This window comes from Cajanus cajan, chromosome 11, assembly GCF_000230855.2.
Source record: "Cajanus cajan strain Asha chromosome 11, NIPB_CcT2T_4, whole genome shotgun sequence".
NCBI classification, from domain to species: Eukaryota; Viridiplantae; Streptophyta; class Magnoliopsida; order Fabales; family Fabaceae; genus Cajanus; species Cajanus cajan.
This window is the reverse complement of record NC_138527.1, coordinates 46,364,697-46,375,456: the sequence shown is the minus strand read 5'-3', so window position 1 is coordinate 46,375,456 and position 10,760 is coordinate 46,364,697.

Sequence of the window (10,760 nt, the reverse complement as noted above, 5' to 3'; positions counted from 1 at the left end):
GCAAGTAATATTTGCTTCTGATTTTCACGTTTTTTACGCGATTCAGATGTTGTTGACGCGGAACCAAACACACAGTTATAACGAGAAATTAATTAAATAATAATACATATTCTATAATGTTGATGAATTTTATAGTTTTTATAATGGCATTTATAAGTTAGAGAAATGATATAATGTATTTAACGACTATAATTTTACATTTATTTAAATTTATCATTAAAAAATTTAGTCTCCTTCATTAGGATTTTGGATCCCTTCTTAAACGTGATTTTCAAAAGATTATGAATCTAAAATAAATGCCACGTATTACTTATTTGTCTTAAAACAAATGTTAATTATGACTTAAAAATAGTTTTCTTATTCTTAAAATATGAAAATCAAAATTTTAGTATAGCAATGACTAAACTTTACACTTAAAACATAGCGATTTAATGTTTAAAAACCCTTCTATTGAACTTCTAGTAATTGGCAACAAAAATGCTATGCAACAAATGTGTTTGAGTTTCAAAACCTAAAAGCGTCAATTTATAGTTTTTCGTGACATGAAATGAAAAATAAAATAAGAGTATTAGATTGAGATTAACGTTACTACATCCCATTTGAATATCAATCCTTAGGCATTTGGTTGAAGGAATTCTGAGACTGTTTTTCTTTTGAGGGATATAAAATTCTTTTACAGTATGTTTGTTTGAATGGGAATCTGTGAAAAGAAATTTGATTGAAATGGAAATACAAGAATGGGCCCACAACCGAAAAAAGTTCCTCCCGTTGGACCCATCACCCATGAAATGAAATGGAGGGAACAGATAACTCGTCTTTGTATGGAAAATGATGAATATATATTATTTTTTCCTTTTATTCTATTTTGAGGCTAGATTCATTTACTCATCTATACAACCAATATTTTTTAATTCTTATAAATCAAAATAAAAAATATAGTTATTTAAAAAAAATATATTTTTGTAAGAATTATTTTTATCTTACTTTTTATAAAAATATTGAAAACCTAACTTTTTTGAATTAATATATATATAAATTGCAATATTTTCTTTTTAAATAAAAAAATAGTCTCTTTTTATATGTCTCCCTCCCTCTCTCTCTTTTACTTTCTCCTTCTTCCTCTCCCTTTTTATTTTTTTTAGTTTCTCTCACTTTCACCCGCTTCTCTTCACTTTCTCATCTCTCTTCCTTCCATATCTTTATTTTTTTTTTATTGTATCTCATTATTTCTTTACTTTGACAATTTTAATAATATTATTAAAGTTTATTTTATTTTTATATTTTAATAGTATTTGTTAATATATTTTTTTATTTGAATGAAATAAAATAATATATTTTTGTTCTTTTTAATTATAATATAATATTTTTCTTTTTATATTATTGAATTTTGTATTAAATAATTTTAATAAATTTTTTACTTTTAAAAATAATTTACTATCATATTTGAAATAAAATTTGAGTAAATAGATATATTTAATGAGTTTATTTTAATAAAAAATGTTTTTGTGAAAAATATTTATATACTTAGGAATATATTATTATAACCAAATATGAAAATTTTTAATTACTCATAGTCTTGTATGAATATTTTTAATAACTTTTATGAATAACCAAACATATGTTAATTATTATCAAAATTGATGATTTTCAAGATTTGCATTTTCTAAAAAATTATATAATTAGATATAAAAAAAACTTTTTCCTTACAAGATACTCCCTAAGAATAAATCTTACTAAACTTAGACTTTTTTGATACAAGTTTATAAATGTTATAAAAAAAAGTTTTTTTTACAAGAAATAACTCTTTTATTTTTTAGAAAATTTTTCAAAAACACTTTTAATTTATATTTAAATAGGTTTTTACTTGACTCAATAACATGTGAATATTAAATTTTAACGATTTAACTGTTAAATTAAAAATTTGTAATATATAGATTAAGTTTTTAATTTTTTTTAAAAAATTAAAAAAATTATATAATACTTCGATATATAAATTTAAATCAACATTTAAAATACTTTCAATTTGAATTAATAAAATAAAATATCAAATAATTTTTAAAATTTTTAAAAATTTGTAAACTTAATTAATATATTAAAAGTTTTAATTTCACACTTAGACTTTTGAAATTTAATATAAAATATAAATTATTAAATAACGTGAATAAACTTATTCTTAAAATAAATAAATCTCTTCCCTTGTATTTTATATTTCCTTTTATATCTTATTAAATTATTCATTACATTATTGTTTTTTCTTGATCGTATTTATTTCTCTTGTATATCTTTACGAAAATGATTCAAAAGAGAATAAGAAAACAGTGAGCAGCGAAGATAAATCATTTTAACAAGTTTCATTCACCTAGCTTTTATAAAATAAATAAATTTATATATAAACTATTTGTTTTTATTTATTCATGTATAAATTAAGATGTTTAAATTTTCAATAGATTTTCATAAAATGTGTTTGACCCATATTCTCATTTTAAGAGGAATAAAAGCTTAAAAAATATGTTAAACACTACGTAATTCCAGATTGAATTCACTTTATTTTATACCATCTCAATTCCTATCTAACACTAAGACGAACACATCTTCAAGGCAATTTAAAAAAGCTTCATTTGTCAAATTGATAATTACCAAATATAAGAAATATTTGGTTGTATAGTTTTAATATAAAAAAATGAAGGACAAATTTTCTACTTTAAATTAAAAGAGTTATATCATATTTATATATATAAAAAATCATTCGGATATTAATTTTATGCGAATCTATAATTTTATTTATTTAACTTTAAAAAAATATCAAACTGGATTATTTATTAGAAATTAAAATTTTCCTCTATTTTCTTAAAAAACACAACTCTCAAATGCATTTATAGGTGTCAATAAAAACATATACTTAAGGTGTCAGCATTCCAATTGCTAAGGCTCCCTGTCGAAACTCTTTCTAAAACATTGAAGTAATCGTAAGTGTCATTATTAACTTTCAATATAATGGCCATCAAAGTATTGCTTGGAGATTACATTAAGTATAGAGTTTAATGGATATGGATATAATAAAATAATTTTATACTAATCAAAATCTTTTATAAATTTATTAATTTTTATGATAATTATTTTAAAAATCATATAAATCATAATTTTGATTGGTTGATTATATAAAATTTTTTATGCTGATAATATATAATCATTAAATCTTTGAATATATGGATTTTCTTTTATTTTCTAAGTGAGATTTATAGCAAACAATGCTAATTTCCCTTAGCAACATTGTTTTTAACAAAGATATCATTCCTAGAGTTGAAAACTTCCATGACGAAATAGGACCTTGTCAATGGGTCTAATGAAATTTACAATGTTACTTTGGATTCTAATGTAATATAAGTGTGTTTATTGCTAGAGACAAAGTCACCTTGAAAATTAGTTGAATGGGTCTACGTATTGATCACACACCTAGCTAGCAAACTTAATAATCACTCTTTTTTTTTTTAATAAAACATGAGAGATTATCTGATTGTTTTTTTTTTTTTTAATATTAATATGTATACGCTACATTAGTGTTTATTTCAATGGTTACTTCTTCAATGAAAGAAAGTCAATAGTTTAATTGATTAACTAAAATACTTCAGTGATAAACTTGGTCTTGTCTATTTTAGTGCTGGATATCTTCCTTAGGTTCTGGTCAACTCCAACATCTGTTAAATATAAAGAATTCTCGAGTACAACTATTTTTTAAAATTTTCATTATTTTTTCTGTTGAGAAAATTTCAAAAGCCTTGGAAAAAAAAAAGGTCATGACCAATTCACATGTGTATAGAATAAGAAACAAATGTGGAGGGTAACCAAATGTTAGCTTAAGAGCGAGTGCTACTTTAAATTACGAGGTCAATATGTGCTGTCACTGTGACTGTGGATTGTATCAAACTTAAACCAAAAAAAAAAATTGTGGACACTTAAAATAATTGATATCTAGTGTAGAAGTGTTTGAATAATTTTTAATAATCAGAAAAAAAAAACACAGAAACCTCTTTTTTTTTTTTTTTTAATTAATTCAATCCAACACACTTGTAATCAAATTGGATTGAATTGACTTTTAAGAAAAAAATATATAAATTCAACTTAAATTAACCTGTTAAATTTTGATTGAATCAAGTAATTATTTAAATCTGATTTAAAATAACCCACTTACACGTTTAAACAAGAGAGAGACATAGAGAGAGAAAAATATATAAAATAACATATATTGTGATAAAAAAATACAGAGAAAAAATAAGTTGCACAAAGATGATATAGAATATGTATGTGTGGAAACAATATAAGGGGGATGTATTGGTTTAGGATTTCGTAGGATTTTAAAAGACTTTTTTTGAGTAAAAAAGTCCATTGGTATTCAATCAGGATTTTATGTCACTTAAAAACAATCCAGTGGTATTCAATATGGATTTTTAGGATTTTTTAAAGAGTCCATTAAAATCCACTGGTATTCATTTGAGATTTTTTACAACTTAAAAACAATCCATTGGTATTCAAAAATTTAAGGATTTTAAAGGATTGTTGTGTGAGAGGGATTTTGAAAGACTTTCTAGTGTTATCTATAAATACCAGATTCATAAAACAATCCCATCCAAACCCATCGGATTTTGAAGGATTGTTTGAAATGATTTTTCAAGTGTTTTAAGAATTTTCAAGTGAGTTTTTCATCATTTTTTTCTATGTTCCTGTCTTCTCCATTTTTTCTCTACTAATAATACTACACTATTGTTCATTGCTCATATATAATACTATTCTCATACCATTCTCCTATTTTGTGAAACTCTAATATGTAAATGATAGTGTCATTGACTTGTTTTATTTTTCTGTTCGTTCTCTTTAATTGACTTACTTTATTTTATTCTATGTAGTTGAATTTGTTCCTTTATATAACACAAAAAAATACTTGAAATTTTAACTTTTAAGTGGTAATTTTTTTTATGACACACGTTAAGAAAAGAAAAAGGTGAAAGATGAAATTGATATCATAATCTCAACAATATATATATATATATATATATATATATATATATATAAAAGATGAATTTGTTAGGGTTTTTGTGAGTCGAATGAGATAAAAATGGATCTTAGTAGGGGGAAGAACCCTCTTAGCATAAAAATTGCGAATTCTCTCTTTCCCTTGAATTTGTTACTCTTATCTCTCCTCCTTTTATGACTCAACAATTATTTTATTTTTTTTACTATGAATTTTTCTTTTTTATTTTTATATTATGAAATTAAGATTTTTTATATTTTAAAAAAAGAAAATTAACATAAGACATTGCAATATCTAATTTTTTAGGGTTTAGGATTTATGCCTTCATTAACTTATTTTTTAAAAAAGAAAATATTGTTAAAATATTTGTTAGAATAATTTATATTTATAAATATCGTTAAAAATTATCATATATATATATATATATATATATTCTCTATATCTAAATACTTCTGTTTATATAAAAAAAATTATATATCTAAATATTTTTTCAGTATCGAATATACTAATTTTTTTATATAAAAAATTATCTTATGTTTCTATATTTTCGTTTTTACATTTTTTTTTTATAATAACTGAGGTATTTGATCCATTTGGATAGCAAAAATATATTCGATCTTGTATGATGGTGTGCTTCTAAAAATAATAATATAATTTTATTGATTTTGTCTATTATCCGTAATTATTTATATAACTATTTTTTAACATATATTGTTTTAGTAATTCAAATGGGAGATTCACAAGGAAATAATAAAGAAAAATGAAAAGAGAAAGAAAACTATGAAGCTTGGATTAAGGATGATTCCGATGAATTGTTACAATTGATAGTGGATGCTATAAAAAGAGGATAGAATATTATAGAGAATTATTATTATTATTTATCTAGACATTATTTTTTTTATTTATTATTTTTATCTTTGACTCTTTTTAAATTTGAATGTATAATTTTTTTTAAATCTTATCAAATGTCAAAACTCCACAAAATCCCACAGAATCCATTAAAATCCTAATTTAAAAGTCTTGCAGAATCCATTAAAATCCTGATTTTAAGTCTTGTAGAATCTTGCAAAATCTTAAAAGTCATGAAAATCCTGCAAAGTCTTTTAAAATCCGCAGGATTTTTTTTAACTAAAAAAGTCCTTTAAAATCCTAATCCAATACACCCCCCTAAATTATGTGAATTAGTTAACGTCTTATGATGAACGTGTTATATAATTAAACTGTAAATAAAAGAAACTTACATTGTAATTATATCTTTGTGCAACTCATTAGCATGACCTCATTAAAAATGTTGCCTCCATTCATTTTAATATGTTGTAGCAACCGACAAAGTTATTAAGGTGTGAAAAATGTATCTCGAAATTTTGCGTAATTGAGGCTCAGATTTTATGTTTAGGAGTTGATTATATCTAAAGAATATAAGATCACTCTACGATATTTGTTGTATAATTTGTTATATTCAAATTATCACAACTTAAATATCTCGAATTAAATTATTGGATTAATAAAGTGTAGCAACTCAGTCGCGATGGAACGGCGAAAAATAAATTGAAAAAGAGGAGTCATCACCAATATTATTTTTTACGGAAAAACACTGGAAAAATCATAAAATAGAAAATAATCTACGAAAACTAAATTTTTGAGTTCGGGAGTTGATTACGTGTGAGGAAGGTATTAGCACCTCACAACGTTCGTCCTAAAACGATTACCTTTAATTAATTAAACTAATTGTTTATAATTTATAAAATATTTATCTCATTAAAATGATCAAATATATTTTATTTAACTAAACTATTATTGTATATATATAAAAAAGGTTAAAATTATTATTGTTATATAAAAAATAAAATAATATATTTTTTATTTTTTAGCTCGACAAGATTTAGTTCTTACTCCTACGTATCTTCATGTATAATGAAGAATCAGAGTCACGTAGTTCTTTAGTAGAAAATATTTATGTGTTGATATTTTTTAATTATATTTTATTTTAGTTAAATATAGGATTCTTGAACTGTCATAGTTCATTCACCCTAAAAATATAAAATTGACTAAGGTGTACACAAAAGTCAATAAAATTTTAATTATAATTATTGTTATAGATGTTATGGTCTTAAAAAATTTCTTGGTTGAACATTTTTGTTTTTGGAGAAAAAATTTAAAGATAAGTTGTCACAACTTGTACTTTAAATTCAAAGGTTAAAAAGATGTCACATCTAATTAACCATTCCTCCAACAAAATTTTGATACAATAATTTTATATATTTACATTAAATATTGTAACACTATATTTGATATTTAATCACATTTTGAATTTAAATAAGGATTACTGACAGATATAAAAATAAAAAATAAAAAGAAATGAGTTTAATATACTCACAATTCTTCGCTACAATAGCGATAACTTGCTGGTCTCCTCCTCTAGGTTTCCTCTGGTCCAAGGTGGAGATGTGTGTGTGTGGGTGCCCTTTGGGAAGGGGAAGAGCCGCTATATATAGACTTTCAGGAGGGACTGGAACGACCCGTTTTAAATCCGGAACGGACCGTTCCGGGGTTACAATTTTACTCACAACAGCCATTTTTGGAACGGGCTGTTCCAGTTTGGGAACGGCCCGTTCCGGGCTAAAATTTTTAGGTATTTTGGTAGTTCGGGAACGGCTGGTCTGGCCTAAAAACTATAGGAAAATTACTAAATTACCCTCCATAAAAATATAAAAATTGAGGTGTTGCATTTGTCTTTTATATTTTTTTGTCTTTTTTATTCTTTTTTGTACATACCTTTTTTTACTATTTTTGTAAACAAAATTAACATTTTTCGAATAAAATTGGGTTACTACATAAAGAATCACACCTAAATAATTCCTTTTTTTATTTAGATAATAACAACAACAACAAAAATGACAAATGAAATAGAGAAAAAATGAACATATTTATCTCAAGGGAACTATTATTCAGGGGCACAACGCATTGAGCCCAATGTGCTTCTCTAAATTGTAGTTATCTTACTTACTCATCAACAACGAACAGTTGATTTTATTTTAGAGATAAAAAAGTTATAAGCAGTAGATTTTTCACTTATTTTTCAACAATTCAAATAACGCCCCATTTAAATAAATATAATCTTAAGATTTGATCTCTTATTTGGATGTTGCTCAACATCATGAGCTTTTCATATTTATATATTTTAAGTTACTCGCGAACTATTCTTTTTTATCAGGACAGAGGTCAATTTTTGTTTGAATAACAGAAAAGTCAGTTATAATTTTTTTGTTTAAACTTTTGAACAACATTAGAAATATTTAATAGAGATTAATATAACTTATAATAATAAATAGTGTCATCTTTTTAGGATGTTGGGGACAAAAAAAAAGGGCCTTAAAGTAGTTTGCTTTTGGTGAGAAAAAAAAGGTCCTTAAAGCTTAAAGATAGACGCAGGCGAGAATGGCCTCGTATTACGGCCCAAAAAAGCTTTCATTTTGTCCATCCCAAATGCATTCGGGCTTGGTCTCGTAACAAAGCTTGCATTCGGGCTTTCATTTTTAGTTAGCCACTGGCAAAGTGCATGTGATGTGCGTGTGTGCCGACAACACTGACATGTTTTGTAGATAGTGAGGTGAGGAAAACATTTAATGGTGGCTTCCACTTCCACATGCCAACTTCACTCAACTAGGAGACAAACAAATTGGACTTTCTTCAATGCCTAAACCAAATATGCGCCAAATTTGATTCGACTCCTAGTCCTAATGCACATCACAGTTCGCTCTGACAATGTTGTCCATGAGAGAGACATCTTCTCAAATCAAAAAGGCATGCGCCTAATGGACACTACACCATAACATCTTATTACTTTTTCTATGGCAAACTATTAAGTCATTTTATATATAATTAAGGGGTGTTTAGGGCTAAAACAGAATATTTATATCTTAATAGATATGGATAAGAGTTAAAAAGTGCATAACTTACAGAGAAAGTATGCTGAAAGAAATCCCACTTCTCAACTATATGTAATCATATTATTGAAGAATTTAGAAGACAGGACCAGAGTAGCACATGGTGATCAGTTTGTCTTAAATTTGGGGAGACTGTGCATCAAAACAATCCAAGAAATTAGAACACCGAGCTTTTATTTTCTTGTGCTCCTTTTATTAGCATGGAAGAAAGTTTGAAGAGTCTTTGGGTTTCTTTTCCTTCTCCTTCTTCCTTACAACGACATGTTCTCATCACTTGCCTCCCAGAGTCTCTGTCAGTGCCACCTTCTTCCAAATCTCTCACTTTTTATTAGAAAAAATTGAAGTCCCACTTTAATTAGAATTAAATAGTATATAAATAAAAAATAATCTTTTTTAAGTTAATTTTGTAGCGTTGAATTAGGCTTAATCCACTATTCTAAGATGATATCAAAGATGATATCAGAGCTATCCTAAATTCTTAAAAACAAGTCACTTATCAAGTCCTGTCATTAAAAAAAAGGCTTTCACTTTACACCCCGGTTTTATAGGGTTGAGTTATGCTTATTCCACTATTCTAAGATAGTATCAGAGCCATTTAAATTCACTTTAAATGGATCACTCACCTTAAATACATGCGTCATAGGCATATGAGAGAGTGTATTGGAAAAAACCCAAGTCTCATATCAACCAAAAATTAAGTAATTAAATAAAATATAAGTAAAAAACAATCTTCACTTTACAAATCAATTTTATAGGATTGAATTAAACTTAAATGTATTATTTTAATACTTTTATACTGTATTGTCAAACTTTATCATGCTACACAATCTTACAATAATAATTTTGTTTATTTTTTTTTCGCATAATTTATTACATTTTATTAAGGATGAGAAAGATAAGTACAAAAAGTAATGGTATATAAATTATATAACAAAATTGTTTTACAGATATTATTTTCCAAACAAAAAGCTTATATAGATATTTTAGATGTACGAGATTCTCATCGTATAAAAGGACAAATCCAACCATTTAAACTGGAGATTGGAGAATTGCCAGCTGTTACGAGTCTCATGTTATAATATTTTTTTAACTTACTTACCTTATATATTTTTTTATAATTTTTATTTTATTTTTTAATTTATTATTTTTAATTTTTTAGTTTAATAATTTAAGATATATCTTTTTAATATTTATACTTACAACTTTTTAATCTTTACGATCCCCTTTGTTAATTTATTTGTAATGTCTCTTTTGTTATGTTTTTTTATTGACATACGAAAGATATTTAATTTTATGCTTTTGATGATAAATTTATTTTGTTGAACTTATTTTAAGGCTTTGTGTTTAATTTTGACTTTTATTGTGACTCTTATCCTTGAAATACTTTTTTTTTAATCTTATAAAATTAGATATTTTTTATTAGGGGTGAGCAACGGGTGAGTTTGGTCGGGTTCGGGTGAAAAATGTCCAACCTATTGTAAACCGACTTTGAAAAAATGTGACCCATATCCGACCGACTGAGCTTTCGATTTGAGACGGTTCGGGTTGAAACGGATTCGGATTTAAGCGGGTGGGTATAATCGGGTTTGAATTTTTTTGTAAACCAATTTATCTTAAGGAAGATGAAGCTTAAAACGATAAAAAATATTTTTAAAATAGTGTATAAAAATAGAATGAAGGTGACAATAGATGGTGTAAATAGATTCGTAGTTGAAACATTTACAAACTAAAGAAGCAAAAATAAAAGATAACAAAATTCATAGTTGTTACATGGAAAAGAAATATAA